Here is a 15,878-nt window from a genome sequence, read left to right on the forward strand (position 1 = left end):
CCCAGTCCTCAGCAGTGTCTAGCTGCTCTTAGGTGCAGGTCCAGCCCCCAAGAACTCAAGATTGTCTCACAGAGGTCTGGGTGTGGAGTGTAGGCAAATCTCTGTATTGAGCACTGGAGAGGTTTTTGCCCACAGACTATTTTTTGGGTGTCTGTGGCATTTTGGTTTGAGCCAGTTCACTCTGCCCAAGCTGCATGTCCTATCTCCACATTTCCTCAGCCTCCTGGGGTTCCTAGTCTTGCTGTTCTTATGGGCATATCCAACCCCTGAGAACTTAAAGATTGAGTGCAAGAGGTCTGGTTGTGGAGTGTATGCAAGAGTCTATATTGAGTGCTGGAGAGGGTTTTGCCAGAGGTCATTTTTTCTGTGTTTTTTTTTGTGGCATTTTGCTGTGAGCTGCCCCCTCTCCCCAAGCTCTGCATCCTATCTCAAAATTTCCTCAGCCTCCCTGTGTTCTGAATCTAGTTTCTCTTAGGGCTAAGTCTGTGTTGACCTCCCCCAGACTCCCTCCTAGAACTTAGAAGTTTGTCCCATGCTTTCTTAGATTCTGGAAAGGTAGGGAAAGTGGGGGAGTGGTTATGAGCTTGCCCCTTGGTGGGGGAAATTTCACACCCTTTTAGTGTGGAAATGCCCTAATTTTGCTTAACACCCATGCTGTGCCCTACTGTGGAACTCCTTTGCTCACCTGACTTTGATTTATTTTCTTTTGAGGCACTCTATCTAGATTGGTAAAAAGGAGAAGAAGAACTCTGCTTCTACTCTGAAGCCATGTTGACCAGGAAGTGGTCAAGTATATCGTTATGTAGTTGTAGTGAGATCAAGGAGTATGTTACAGGAAAAGAGAATGTTGAGAAAAACAAGTATTTATTCTGTATTCTGAGTTCAGGAAGGATCATTTATGTAGCAAAAAATATAGCAAGCACCAATTAGGATTTTCCTAAATATCAATACTATTTATATGATTTTTAAAATAAGGGTTTTTTTTGTGCACTCTAAATCAATTGGACTGTATGTGATTATTCACTGTTTTATTTTTTTAATTTTTAATTCATGATTCAAATAAATCACTACAGGAAAATTTTATTCCTAATTTTGATAGATGATATATTTTTCCAAATTCATGCTTATTTATTTACCCAAACTTAAAAGGAAATTGCCTCTTTAAATATTTTTAAATGACATACTTTAAAACATTTTTATAATAAGTCCCTACATTCACTAGAAATATGTAAAGTGAAATATGGAATTTTAAATATGCTTTAAATGAAAGAAGCTCTATGTACAATAAAAAATACCTAAGCTTGCTGTGTCTGCTGAGAAAATGTTTTTACTATGGCAGCAAGAATAAAAGGATGAAACAACATTCTTCTGATACTTCTGTAGCTTTGGATATTTATAGCTGTGAAATCCACAAGCTCCATATACCTAGACCATAGAAAAATGACAGAATGCTATTGTGAATGGAAACAGTGTGCTCTTACAAATATTTTTCAACATTTTCTATCATCACTCTGACACACCCACACCATACAATTGGGAAAAATAGATAAACACATGCATTACATATATACATGCTTAGATACATATAAACCAATAAAATTGTTTTCCCAAAGCAAAAATTGAAGCCAAAGTTTTTTTTTAAACACTTTAGAATGATTTTTCATTTTAAAACCTCTTTTTATTTCCACATCTGGCCCAATTTTGCACCAACCTGATACCCTCTTCGACAGTAGAAGCATGTGCTTAATTCTATTCCTCCTTCCTGATCCAAATTTGATCTTATAGATAAGCTTTTTGCTATATACACATAGACACAGAGTCTTTTTGTTGTGAGTACCCTTAAGTTCTTTTCATTGGTCCCACTCTCTAAACTTGGAATCCATTCTTAACTTTTCCCACTTTTTAGATGATTTTTTAAAAGTCAGGTAGTTTTTATTTAATAAAGACAGAGTATTACAGGTAGATAAAGGAAAATTACATGGAGAAAAGGCATTGTAGGGTTCAAAGTGAACAACTGTCTCAGATTCTGCATCTGAGAATTTTTAAGGACTTTGGGCATTTACCTTATTTATTAACTACCCCATATTCAGGAGTTCCTTCCTACTATTCATGACCAATATTCACCGATCTTTCCTTGAATATCTCTCATCACTAGAAACTCATTGTCTTTTGAAGTTGTCCATTCTATTTTTGTACATCTCTAATTGCTAAGAATTCTGTCCTATAAGGCAAACTCTACATGCCTATAATGTTTCCTGTTGTTTCTGTGTTCTGCCTACTCAGTGGAACTACACAGAAATTTAATTTCTCTTCCATTTGACAACTTTTTAACTATTTTAGAAAAGGTTTCATGTCACATCAATTCAACAAACATTGATGTATATAATACTGTACCCTGTATTCTCTTCTACCATTTCCAGCTCTTTCAGCTAGTCCCCATATATGACATTATTTTGAACCCTTATATCCATCTAGTTATTTGCATATAGACCTGCACCAGCTTTTTCCATGTCCCTTTTAAAATGTAGTCTTATCAAGGATCTTCTGACAGTTAAAGAGTAGAATGGAACAATTACCTCCCTTGTTGGGATGTTCTACTTTTCTTTCTTTTTTTATTATTTATTGTCATTGAAAACATACTTACATATTGGTCATTGTTGTAAGAGCACACTCATACACAACCAACATCCCCCCCAAATATCATGAATATACTGATGTGAAAGATGACTCCAACATTTTTTCTCTGGACGTGGATAGCATTCCCCATCATAAGTCTATCAGGATTGTCCCATAACATTGCATTGCTGGGAGTAACCAAGTTTTCACAGATAACCACCATCCAATATTAATGTTATTGTGTATAATGTTCTCCCATTTATGCTTATTTCACTCTGCATCAGTCCATGCAGATCTTTCCAGCTTTTTTTGGTAATAATATACATGATTCTTTTGCTCTTTATCATACCAGAAACCAATTCCTGATGTAATTTATATGATCTCCTTACCACACTGTAATAGTTAAAGAAATTGTAGAGGATTGAAGAGGTACAGGGGATAAGGAAAGATTTTTAACAGGGAATAGAGGAGTTAAAAGGATAGAGGAAATATTGATGCTGGTAAGGTAAAGGGAGAGAGATACCCCCTGCTGAGAGGCTGTCTGTGAAAAATGGGTTTCCAGAGAAATGGGCCAACTATGATAGCCTGAGGGAATGTCTTCTCTATAGATTGATGTTGAAGATACTCCAGAGCAGGTAAGCATAGACCCTTCTGAGGGACGAGCCTCTCCCAGGACCAAGTTTGCCTGTCAGGGGTCTAAGAATATCAATTCATGGTTGAATGGTTATCCTTAGTTTCTGCTTCCTCTATGTCCCCCTGGAATAATAGTTCTCCTCTTATCTGACTGCAAATTATTTGAATAAAGGTTAATTTAATAACAAGTTTGGATTGGGAAGATATCAGGGTAGAGGGAAGAGGGGGTCCTTATACATTTTCCCAGATTGTATTTGAATCTCTCTCGCTTTTGAGCTGAGGCCAGGCCTCACAGGCTAGTGGAAGATTTCTTTCATTCCTGTCTATGCTAATCTATGCTAGTTTTTCTTAAGTTCAAAGTCTTAGCAGTAGAAAGCAAGAGGAAAAACAGGTTCTGACCTTCAGAGCTGGTTAGGCTTCTCTTTTCAGGTTAATGCCCTAAAGACCAGTCTTACAGTTCTTTTTGTTTGATGACATGATGACCGGAATCCAGGTAGAGCACACAGTTGGGAAATATCCAGGAATAAATGTACTTCTATCCAGAGGCAGGGAGAGAGCTCTCCTTCCAGTCCAAGGTCCAAGAAAGAGTGACCCCTGGAGAACAAATGTCACTCTCTCAGTCTCCCCTCCTCTCACCAACTGTCATTGTTGTCAATGTCTTCACTCCAACATTCCAGCTGCTATCTGTTCCATGTGAATAGCAGAAAGGCCCAAAGTTTGCTTCAGTTTTGCTTTCCATAATCATCCCCTGTTTTTGTTGTGACCTTCCCAAGGTCACTTATATTTATTATACTTACCAAGCTACTAAATCTACTTTCTAACTACTCCACTCAAAATAATAATTTTTCTCTCAATTCTATTAATATTCTATGCTAACCTTATCTAATCTAAGGAATTTGATGCAGGTAGTTTTGGAGTTTTACAATAAGTTCAGTACAATAAATGTTTGAACAAAACCATTACAAAGAAATTTGAATCTTAATGCTAATACTACTTACTCTTAATAAATTAAACTAATACAAACTTTTTTCTATTTTATTTATCTATAATTATTTGCAAACTATTATATATAATTCCATTAAACACAATTTCAGCATCAGCTATAAAATAAACAATTAAAAGTTCACTGCAAATGCAGCTTAAGACTATCCCTAAGTATAACTATCTATGCTATGCTTAATTTACTCCTAATCTATTCACTACTTCTTATAACTATTCTTTAAGTCTCTAGTCTAATCTATAACCTAATCTTATGTACAAAGTATATACATGCCATGTTACATATTTACAGACCCTGTCACTATCTTACTAACCTAATTCTGGTATATACATTATTTACAGAGATTATTTACATATAATACAATAATATACATAGTTCCCCAATCCTGATGTCAGTCAAATAGAAACATCTATTAATCTTTTTAATTGCCTAGGACCTTATGGAAATAAGGATATACATGTTTACATTTTGCATGAATGCAATTTAAGACACTTGTTTGTTTATATGAGGTCTCCCAATATATGTCAGTTTGTGATTTTGTGTTTTGTGTCTAATAGTGTTGTGTTGAATGGATACTTCTCAAGTTTCTTCAGATTTCCACTTCTCATTTTGACTGATGGCTCTCTTCTTTCTTCCAAGTTATTTAGTGTTGCATACTATTGCATGAATTTTGTTTTATACTTTCACCTCACTCAGTCTTACATATAAGTTCTGTTTTCCATCTGTTCTCTTCTTGAATTAACAAATTTACAAAGTTCAAAGTCTTAGCTGTCCATTTCAGCTTTTTCTCTTTGTTTCTTCTCTCTAGCAGCTTTTCTTGATGCTTTTCATCTGAACTGGAAAGTTGTCTTCTCACTGTGACATGCTTTACTGCTGGGTTCTCATTGTCTCAAACATTATGTGGCACTATTCTTTCTTTGTGGTGTACTTTTTATGTTAATCAGTTTTCATTTTCATTTCTATTTCTCAGCACTACCTTTTGTGCAACTATCTTCTTCTTTTATGTCTGTTACAGTGGTGTTGAATTTTTCTGGTTGTACATGAGAACATTGGAACCATGTGTCTTTCCCTACAATTTTTATAGCTGTTGGGGTTGTAAGCAATACTTCATACAGTATAGTCCATTTCATGTCTGTAGCCAATTTTCTATTGAAATTTTTTATGTATGCTTTGTCTCCTGGTTTGATGTTGTGCAAATTGTAATCCAGGAATGCTGTTTGTTCTATCAAGTCCATTTTGTGCAACTCTGCTATTCTTGTTCATAAAACTTGTATATATTTTGTTAATTGACAATCTCCACCTATCATTGTAATGTAAGCTGGTTTACAAGTCCTTCCTTGCCAAATTGCATGGCCTTATAGCATCTCAAATGGAGAAATGTGCAGATCTCCACTGGATTTTGTGCTAAGATGGAACAGAACTAATGGTAGAATATCTGTCCATTTTAGGTATGTTTCTGCACAAAATTTACCTATTAATGTTCTGATATCTTTATTCAATCTCTCCATTTGCCCTGAACTTTGGGGATGATACAGTGAGTGATATGTTGCTTGTATTCCTAGATTTTTTATAAATTTCATTTAATATTGATTGAGTAAAGTGACTCACAAGGTCTGAGTCCAATTTTGTGGGAACTCCAAATCTAGGTATGATTTGTTTTAATATGATGTTGACCACAAATGCTGCATTATTCTTTATGGCAGGAAAAAACTTCTGTCCATATAGTCAGTCTGACTATTACCACAAGGTAATGCTTAAACCCTTTTCCTTTAAACATATTGATAAAATCTATCTGTATGCATTCAAACAGAGTATATGCTAAGGGACAACATCCTAACCCTTTGGTCTTATAAACTCCCTGATTGAACTGCATACAAATTTTACATTTTTGACACTGTTATGGCATAAGAAGATATTCGTGGTGCAATCCAAAATCATCTCACTGAATCAATCATAGCTTGGGTTCCATATTGTCCTTGTGCATGTATTGTGTTGCACATGTGAAAGAATAAGGTTCTAAGCAGGATGGGCTTGCCTAGTTGTGAAAACCACATGCCCCTCAATTGTTTTGCCCCTAGTTCTTTATCCATGATTTAATTTTCCATTTGTTGTAGCCTTTAGTTAGATTGTCCTGTACAACTTGTAAGAAATTCAATACATATAGAGGTACTTCTCTAGTTTCAAATTTTGCTTTAATGTTAGCTCTATGGTTTCCTAAGGACACATGTTCTTTAGCCCCTATGTGTGATCTGCAGTAGATAATTGCCACTTCCTTGGGAAGTTGTACAGACTCAAGAAATTGGATTATGACTTTGGCATATGCAATCTCTTTGCCTGTACTTGTCAAAAATCTTCAATGTTTCCAAATTTCTGCTGTGGCATAAATTACTGAGAATGTGTACTGGGAATCTGTGTAAATATTGACCTATTAATTTTTCCCAATTTGACAAGCAATGAGCAATAAAGCAATAAAGCAATGAGCTCTGCCCCTTCAGCTCTCACATGCTTTAGTAAGGATGCATACCATAAGGTCTCTGTATTACTACTGCTGATCCTGTGTACCTTTCTCCATTAAGTATCTTGCTCACACCATGTGTATACATTTTAATGTCAAGTTGTTCCAGGGGAATGTTTTTTTAAACTATTTCTTGGTTTTCCTACTAATGATATTGTTTCCTGGCAATTATCTATGGGTTCCTTTTCAAATGGCAGATTTGAAATCAAGGTTGCCAGATTCAATGGGTGGCAACATTTTAAAGTGATTTTCTCATTGCTTAGTAACACAATTTCATATTGAGAAGTCTTTGCAGTGTTCAAGCTTGCAAATGACCTTTCTTCAATATGGACTCTAGTTGGTGTGAAGAGTAGACATTAAGTTTTGATCCTAGTACCAAATCAGATGACTTTTGAGTCATGGTTACAGTGGTTACTATTGCTTTCAAAGAGGGAATCATTCTTTTCTCAATTATATCCAGCTGTGTACTATAACGTACTGTCATGTTAGCCAGGTGTGAGGTGATACCTAAGGGTTGTTTTGATTTCCATGTCTCTGATTATAAGGGACTTAGAACACTTTTCATGTGGTTATTAATAGTTTTGATTTCTAGTTTGATTGATAGTTTGATTCCAAATGAAAATTGCCTATTCATGTCCCTTCCCCATTTATTAATTGGAAAATGGCTTGATTTTTCTGTACAATTGGTTTACCTCTTTATAAATTTGAGTAATTAGAACTTTGTCAGAGGATTTTGTTATGAAGATTGTTTCCAAATTTGTTGCTTCCCTTCTAATATTGGTTGCATTGGTTTTGTTTGTACAAAAACTTTTAAATTTGATGTAATCAAAATTATTTATTTTATATTTTGTGTTTTTTTCTAGCTCTTGCTTGGTTTTAAGGTCTTTCCTTTCCCAAAGATCTGACATGTATACTATTCTGTGTTCACCTAACTTGCTTATAGTTTCCTTCTTTATATTAAAGTCATTCACCCATTCTAAGTTTATCTTGGTGTAGAGTGTGAGATATTGATCCAAACCTAATCTCTCCAATACTGTCTTCTACTTTTCCCAGCAGTTTTTATTAAATAAATGTATTTTGGTCCCCAAAACTGGGACCTTTGCCTTATCATAGACTATCTTGCTGAGGTCATTTACCCCAAGTCTATTCTACTGATCCTCCTTTCTATCTCTTAGCCAGAATCCAATTATTTTGATTACCAGTACTTTACAGTATAAATTGAGATCTGGGACTGCAAGTCTTCCTTTCTTCACATTTATTTTCATGATTTCGCAATATATCCTTGATCTTTTGTTCTTTCAAATGAACTTTGTTATTTTTTTTTCTAATTCAGTAAAAAAAGTTTTTTGGTAGTTCAATGGATATGGCACTAAATAAGTAAATTAATTTGGGTAGGATTGTCATTTTTATTATGTTAACTCATTCTTTGCATAAACAATCAATGTTTTTCCAATTGTTTAGATCTAGTTTTAATTATGTGGAGAGTGTTTTGTAGTCGTGTTCATATATTTCCTGGGTTTGTCTCAGCAGATAGATTCCTAAGTAGTTTTATTTTATATTTTCTAGGGTGATTTTATTTTTTTTTAAATATTATTTTATTTGGTCGTTTTCATACATTATTCACTGGAAACAAAGATCGTTTTCTTTTCTTCCCCTCCCCTTCCCCCCCCCCCCCCCGCCTTTCCCTCTCCCATAGCCGACGCATGATTCCACTGGTTATCACATGTGTTCTTGACTCGAACCCTGTTGTTGGAGTTTGCATTATAGTGTTCATTTAGAGTCTCTCCTCAGTCTTATCTCCTCCAACCCTGTAGTCAAGCAGTTGCTTTTCAGCGGTGTTTTTACTCCCACAGTTTATCCTCTGCTTGTGGGTAGTATTTTTTTTTAGATCCCTGCAGATTGTTCAGGGAAATTGCATTGAAACTAATGGAGAAGTCCATCACCTTCGATTGTACCACAATGTATCAGTCTCTGTGTATAATGTTTTCCTGGTTCTGCTCCTTTCGCTCTGCATCACTTCCTGGAGGTTGTTCCAGTTCACATGGAATTCCTCCACTTTATTATTCATTTTAACACAATAGTATTCCATCACCAACATATACCACAATTTGTTCAGCCATTCCCCAATTGAAGGGCATCCCCTCATTTTCCAATTTTTGGCCACCACAAAGAGCGCAACTATGAATATTTTTGTACAAGTCTTTTTGTCCATTATCTCTTTGGGGTACAAGCCCAGCAGTGCTATGGCTGGATCAATGGGCAGACAGTCTTTTATCGCCCTTTGGACATAGTTCCAAATTGCCCTCCAGAATGATTGGATCAATTCACAACTTCACCAGCAATGAATTAATGTCCCCACTTTGCCACTTCCCCTCCAGCATTCATTACTTTGCATAGCTGTCATGTTAGCCAATCTGCTAGGTGTGAGATGATACCTCAGAGTTGTTTTGATTTGCATCTCTCTGATTATAAGAGATGTAGAGCACTTTTTCATGTGCTTATTAATAGTTTTGATTTCTTTGGCTGAGAATTGCCTGTTCATGTCCCTTGCCCATTTGTCAATTGGAGAATGGCTTGATTTTTTGTACAATTGATTTAGTTCTTTATAAATTTTAGTAATTAAACCTTTGTCAGAGGTTTTTATGAAGATTGTTTCCCAATTTGTTGCTACCCTTCTGATTTTGGTTACATTGGTTTTGTTTGTACAAAAAGTTTTTAATTTGATGTAATCCAGATTATTTATTTTGCATTTTGTAACTCTTTGTAATTCTTGCTTGGTTTTGAAGTATTTCCCTTCCCAAAGGTCTGACATGTATACTATTCTGTGTTCGCCTAATTTTCTTATAGTTTCCTTCTTTATGTTCAAGTCATTCATCCATTTTGAATTTATCTTGGTGTAGGGTGTGAGGTGTTGATCTAAGCCTAATCTTTCCCATACTGTCCTCCAATTTTCCCAACAGTTTTTATGAAATAGTGGATTTTTGTCCCAAAAGCTGGGATCTTTGGGTTTGTCATATACTGTCTTGCTGAGGTTGCTTGCCCCCAGTCTATTCCACTGATCCTCCTTTCTGTCTCTTAGCCAGTACCAAATTGTTTTGATGATTGCTGCTTTGTAATATAGTCTGAGATCTGGGACTGCAAGACCCCCTTCCTTTGTATTTTTTTTTCATTAATTCCCTGGATATCCTTGATCTTTTGTTCTTCCAAATGAACTTTGTTATGTTTTTTTCTAAATCAGTAAAAAAAATTTTTGGAAGTTCCATGGGTATGGCACTAAATAGATAGATGAGTTTGGGTAGGATGGTCATTTTTATTATATTGGCTCGTCCTACCCATGAGCAGTTAATGTTCTTCTAATTATTCAAGTCTAGTTTTAGTTGTGTGGAAAGTGTTTTCTAGTTGTGTTCATATAGATCCTGTGTTTGTCTCAGGAGATAGATTCCTAAGTATTTTATTTTGTCTTGGGTAATTTTGAATGGGATTTCTCTTTCTAGTTCTTGCTGCTGAGCTGTGTTGGAATTATATAGAAATGCTGATGACTTATGTGGGTTTATTTTGTATCCTGCAACTTTGCTAAAGTTGTTGATTATTTTAATTAGCTTTTTGGTTGAGTCTCTAGGATTCTTTAAGTAGACCATCATGTCATCTGCAAAGAGCGATAATTGTGTTTCCTCCTTGCCTATTTTGATGCCTTCAATTTCTTTTTCTTCTCTAATTGCTACTGCTAGTGTTTCTAATACAATGTCAAATAATAGAGGTGATAATGGGCATCCTTGTTTCACTCCTGATCTTAATGGGAATGGATTTAGTTTATCCCCATTGCAGATGATATTAGCTGATGGTTTTAGATATATACTGTTTATTATTTTTAGGAATGACCCTTCTATTCCTATGTTTTCTAGTGTTTTTAGTAGGAATGGGTGTTCTATTTTATCAAATGCTTTTTCTGCATCTATTGAGATAATCATGTGGTTCTTGTTGGTTTGCCTGTTGATGTGGTCAATTATGTGGATAGTTTTCCTAATGTTGAACCAGCCCTGCATCCCTGGTATAAATCCTACTTGATCATGGTGGATGACCCTTCTAATCACTTGCTGGAGTCTTTTTGCTAGTATCCTATTTAAGATTTTTGCATCTATATTCATTAGGGAGATTGGTCTATAGTTTTCTTTCTCTGTTTTTCGCCTGCCTGGTTTTGGAATCAGTACCATGCTTGTGTCATAAAAGGAGTTTGGTAGGACTCCCTCTTTGCTTATTATGTCAAATAGTTTGTATAGTATTGGGATTAACTGTTCTCTGAATGTTTGATAGAATTCGCTGGTGAATCCATCAGGCCCTGGGGATTTTTTCTTAGGAAGTTCTGTGATGGCCTGTTGGATTTCTTTTTCTGATATGGGATTATTTGAGAAAACTATTTCTTCTTCTGTTAGTCTAGGCAATTTATATTTTTGTAAATATTCATCCATATCACCTAGGTTGGTATATTTATTGCCATATAGTTGGGCAAAGTAGTTTTTAATGATTGCCTTAATTTCCTCTTCATTGGAGGTGAGATCCCCCTTTTCATCCTTGATGCTATTAATTTGCCTTTCTACTTTCCTTTTTTTAATTAAATTAACCAGTACTTTGTCTATTTTGTCTGTTTTTTCAAAGTACCAGCTTCTAGTCTTGTTTATTAGCTCAATAGTTCTGTCATTTTCTATTTTATTAATTTCTCCCTTAATTTTTAGGATCTCTAGTATGGTTTTCTTCTGGGGGTTTTTAATTTGTTCATTCTCAAGTTTTTTGATTTGCATTTCCAATTCCTTGGTCTCTGTCCTCCCTAATTTGTTAATATATGCACTCAGGGATATGAGTTTTCCTCTAACTACTGCCTTGGCTGCATCCCATAAGGTTTGAAAGGATGTTTCGCCATTGTCATTTTATTCAATGAAATTGTTAATTGTTTCTATGATTTCTTCTCTAACTATCCGATTTTGGAGTATCATGTTATTTAATTTCCAATTAATTTTTGATTTGGGTCTCCATGTACCCTTGCTGATTAATATTTTAATTGCCTTGTGATCTGAAAAGGCTGCAGTTAATATTTCTGCTTTTCTGCATTTGAGTGCCATGTTTCTATGACCTAGTGTATGATCTATTTTTGTGAATGTGCCATGTGGTGCTGAAAAGAAGGTGTATTCTTTTTTGTCCCTATTTATTTTTCTCCATATGTCTATTAATTCTAATTTTTCTAAGATTTCATTCACCTCTTTTACCTCTTTCTTATTTATTTTTTGGTTTGATTTATCTAAATTTGATAGTGGTTGGTTCAAGTCTCCCACTAATATGGTTTTACTGTCTATTTCCTCCTTCAATTCTCCTAGTTTCTCTATTAAAAATTTGGATGCTATACCATTTGGTGCATACATGTTGATTAGTGATATTTCCTCATTGTCTATACTTCCTTTTAGCAGAATATATTTACCTTCCCTATCCCTTTTGATCAGGTCTATTTGTATTTTGGCTTTGTCAGATATCATGATTGCAACTCCTGCCTTCTTTCTATCGGTTGAGGCCCAAAAGGTCTTACTCCAACCTTTAATTCTAATCTTGTGAGTGTCAACCCGTCTCATATGTGTTTCTTGAAGACAACATATGGTAGGGTTTTGGGTTCTAATCCAATCTGCTATTTGTCTACGTTTTATGGGTGAGTTCATCCCATTCACGTTCAAAGTTATGATTGTTATTTGTGGATTCGCTGGCATTTTGATATCTTCCCCTAGTTCTGACCTTTCTTCTTTAGCTTTCTCCTTTTGAACCAGTGATTTACTTTAGGTCAGTCCCCCTAGTCCCCTCCCTTGAGATGCTTCCCTTTCTATCCCCTCCCTTTTTATGCTCCCTTCCCCTCCCCCCTCTCCTTCTCTCCCTTTTTGTACTCCTTCCCCCCTCCCCCTCCTTGATTTTCCTTTCTTTCTTGCCCTAATGGATAAGATAGAATTCAGGATCCCACTGGATCTAGATGTTCTTCCCTCTCAGATTTGATTTCACTGAGAGTAAGGTTTAAGTAATTCCACTTCACGCTCTCTTCCTCTCCTTCTCATATGAGAGTTCTTCCCCTCCCCTTCCCATGTGTATCTTTATATGGGAAAGATTATTCTATTGATTCCCCCCCTATTTCTTGAAGTTAATCTTAGTGTTATCGCGGTTCCCCCCTCCCTTTTCCTTTCTTTGCCCCAACTTTCCCCAAATCTTCTTAATGCCCCAATCTTTCCCTATGCATGTTTCTTCTAACTACTCTTATGATGATACAATTTATGAGAGTTACACAAAACATTTTCCCCACATATTAATATATATAATTTGATGTAAATGTAGTCCTTATAGAAGTGAGTTTGACTTAAAGAAAAAGATAAGATTTATCTCCTTTTCCCTTTCTTTCATATTTACCTTTTCATGTTTCTCTTGCTTTCTGTGCTTGGATATCGAACTTTCCACAGAGTTCTGGTCTTTTCTTAGCAAATGCTTGGAAATCTTCTATTTTGTTGAATGCCCATACTTTCCCCTGGAAGTATATAGTCAGTTTTGCTGGGTAGTTGATTCTTGGTTGGAGACCCAGCTCTCTTGCCTTTCTAAATATCGTGTTCCATGCTTTGCGGTCTCTTAGTGTGTTAGCCGCTAAGTCGTGTGTGATCCTTATGGGAGCCCCCTTATATCTGAAGCTCTTCTTCTTGGCTTCTTGTAGGATTTTCTCCTTTACTTGGAAGCTCTTGAATTTGGCAATTACATTCCTAGGCGTTGTCTTTTGGGGATTTAGTATAGAAGGTGTTCTATGAATCCTTTCTATTTCTATTTTGCCCCCTTGCTCTAGAACGTGGGGGCAATTTTCTTTTATAATCTCCTGTAGAATACTATCCAATTTGTTGTTTACCTCTGGTTTTTCTGGGAGACCGATAATACGGAGATTTTCTCGTCTTCCTCTGTTCTCCAGGTCTGTGACCTTCTCAGTGAGATATTTTATGTTTTCTTCCAATTCATTAATTATTTGGGTTTGCTTTATTGATTCTTGCTGTTTTATCATCTCACTTTCTTCGAGGTGCTTAATTCTGGTCGTTAGGGACTGGTTTTGCTTTTCAGCCTTGTCTGCCCTTCTATTGGATGCTTCGGGTTCTTTTTCCAATTGAGCATTCTTATCTGTCAGACAGCTGATCTCTTTCTCCCATTTTTCTTTCCAGGTTTCCATCTTTTGTATAAGTTCCAGTTTGAGATCTTCCAGAGCTTGTTGATAGTTTCCATTTTGGGAGGCGTGTTCTGAATTTTTTTGGATTTCCTCCTCATTCTCCTCTTTTCCTTGGGTACTCCCACCATAAAAGTTTTCAATAGTCACTTTTTTCCCTTTCTTCCTGGAGGCTTGATTTTGGGCCATGTGAGCCATCCCTTTGGTGGTTTTATTCCCCTTTCCTTTTTGGTCTGGGTTCTGGGTTATATGAGCGGTTTTTCTGTGAATTTAGGTTGCTTCAGACTAGTTCTTCCCAGCCTCGGAGCCCAGGTATTCAGCTCCGCCCAGATAATCAGCGCAGCCCGCCCCAAGTACAGTTCCGCTGGATTCTCCAGTGAAAGGGCCCTGAGATGTTTTTTCCTGGCAGTCCCCAGATCCCAAGGACCCTGGAGTGCCCCCCCAGACAGAGACGCTCCCCACTCACTCGCTGTCCCGGTGAGCGCTCAGGTAGCTCACTCTGGTTTAGTGGGGGAGTTGGGGTGGGGGAAGGGCGGCTCAGTTCACTTTTCTGTGCAAGCTTTTCCTTCTTATTTTAGTGTGGAAATGTTCAAGCCCCACGTACCTTTGCCTCTGTGGGGTACTGGGGAGTCCTTCTGTTCCTCCAAAGGTGATTTTATGCTCCTTTGATGTAGTCTATTTCGTTCGGTGCCGGGGAGAGGAAGTGTGTGGCGTCTAGATTGCAGCCATGATTACCCGGAAGTCACCCCTGCTTTTTTTTCTAGGGTGATTTTAAATGGAATTTCTCCTTCTAATTCTTGCTGCTGAGATGTGTTGGTGATATATAGAAATGCTGATGACTTATGTGGGTTTACTTTGTATCCTGCAACTTTTCTAAAGTTTTTGATTATTTTGACTAGCTTTTTGGTTGATTCTCTGGGGTTCTTTAAGTAGACCATCATATCATCCTCAAAGAGTGATAGCTTGGTCTCTTCATTGCCTATTTTAATAATGTCAATTTTTTTCTTCTCTAATTGCTACAACTAGTGTTTCTAGTACAATGTTAAGTAATAGAGGTGATAATGAGCATCTTTGTTTCACTCCTGATCTTATTGGGAAGGTTTCTAGTTTATCCCCATTGCAGATGATGCTTGCTGTGCTGATTGATGCTGCAGATAAGCTAGGAGACCTAGGAGACCTTGGAGTCACTCCATAGGGCAGATGGTAAAAAACAAAACAAAATAAAGCAAAACCAGAGGTGTCTTTTTCCTTAGGCAATGATTAGCCTCCTAACTCCCTCTGGGGAAAATAGAATTTTACCTCAGGGGGGACAAAGAGAAGGAAGAGACTCTTCCAAAGAGAAAGTTGATTACAAGCATGGCCTATTCTATGAAAGAGCAATGCATTTCCTTTTTCAAACAGCTTCCAGTTTTAGGGTCGTTTTTCTTTCTACCACTGATACTTTCAATTATCTTGCCTGAGATTGAGGAGAGAAATTCATCCCCCTACAACCATTTTCCATTTGGGCCTGCCCAGTCTCAAAGATCCATCCAGCTTGAAATTCCTCAAGCCTGTGTTCTCTTTCCCTCTTGAAAATCCCACAAGTCTGACAAAATGAATCTCAATGGAAAAAAAAAGGAACTTTGAAGAGACTGGAGGTGAAATTTTTGAGTCTTTTTAGACTCCAGTGTTTTATAAAAACATCTGTATTTTATTGTATTTTGATGATTGTTTTGTTTAAGATTTAATTTTGTTGTTTTGAGTTCATATATGAATGTATTTGATACTGTTCTGTTACACTGAATCATTTTAACCTACTGGGTTTTAATTACTTTTATATTCAGTTACCTTTCCGCTAAGGCTCCTGAACAAAATATTGTAAAAGCCCATAAATATTTTTTTCCATTTTTCATTTCTTA

Source organism: Monodelphis domestica, chromosome 2 (genome assembly GCF_027887165.1).
Source record: "Monodelphis domestica isolate mMonDom1 chromosome 2, mMonDom1.pri, whole genome shotgun sequence".
NCBI classification, from domain to species: domain Eukaryota; kingdom Metazoa; phylum Chordata; class Mammalia; order Didelphimorphia; family Didelphidae; genus Monodelphis; species Monodelphis domestica.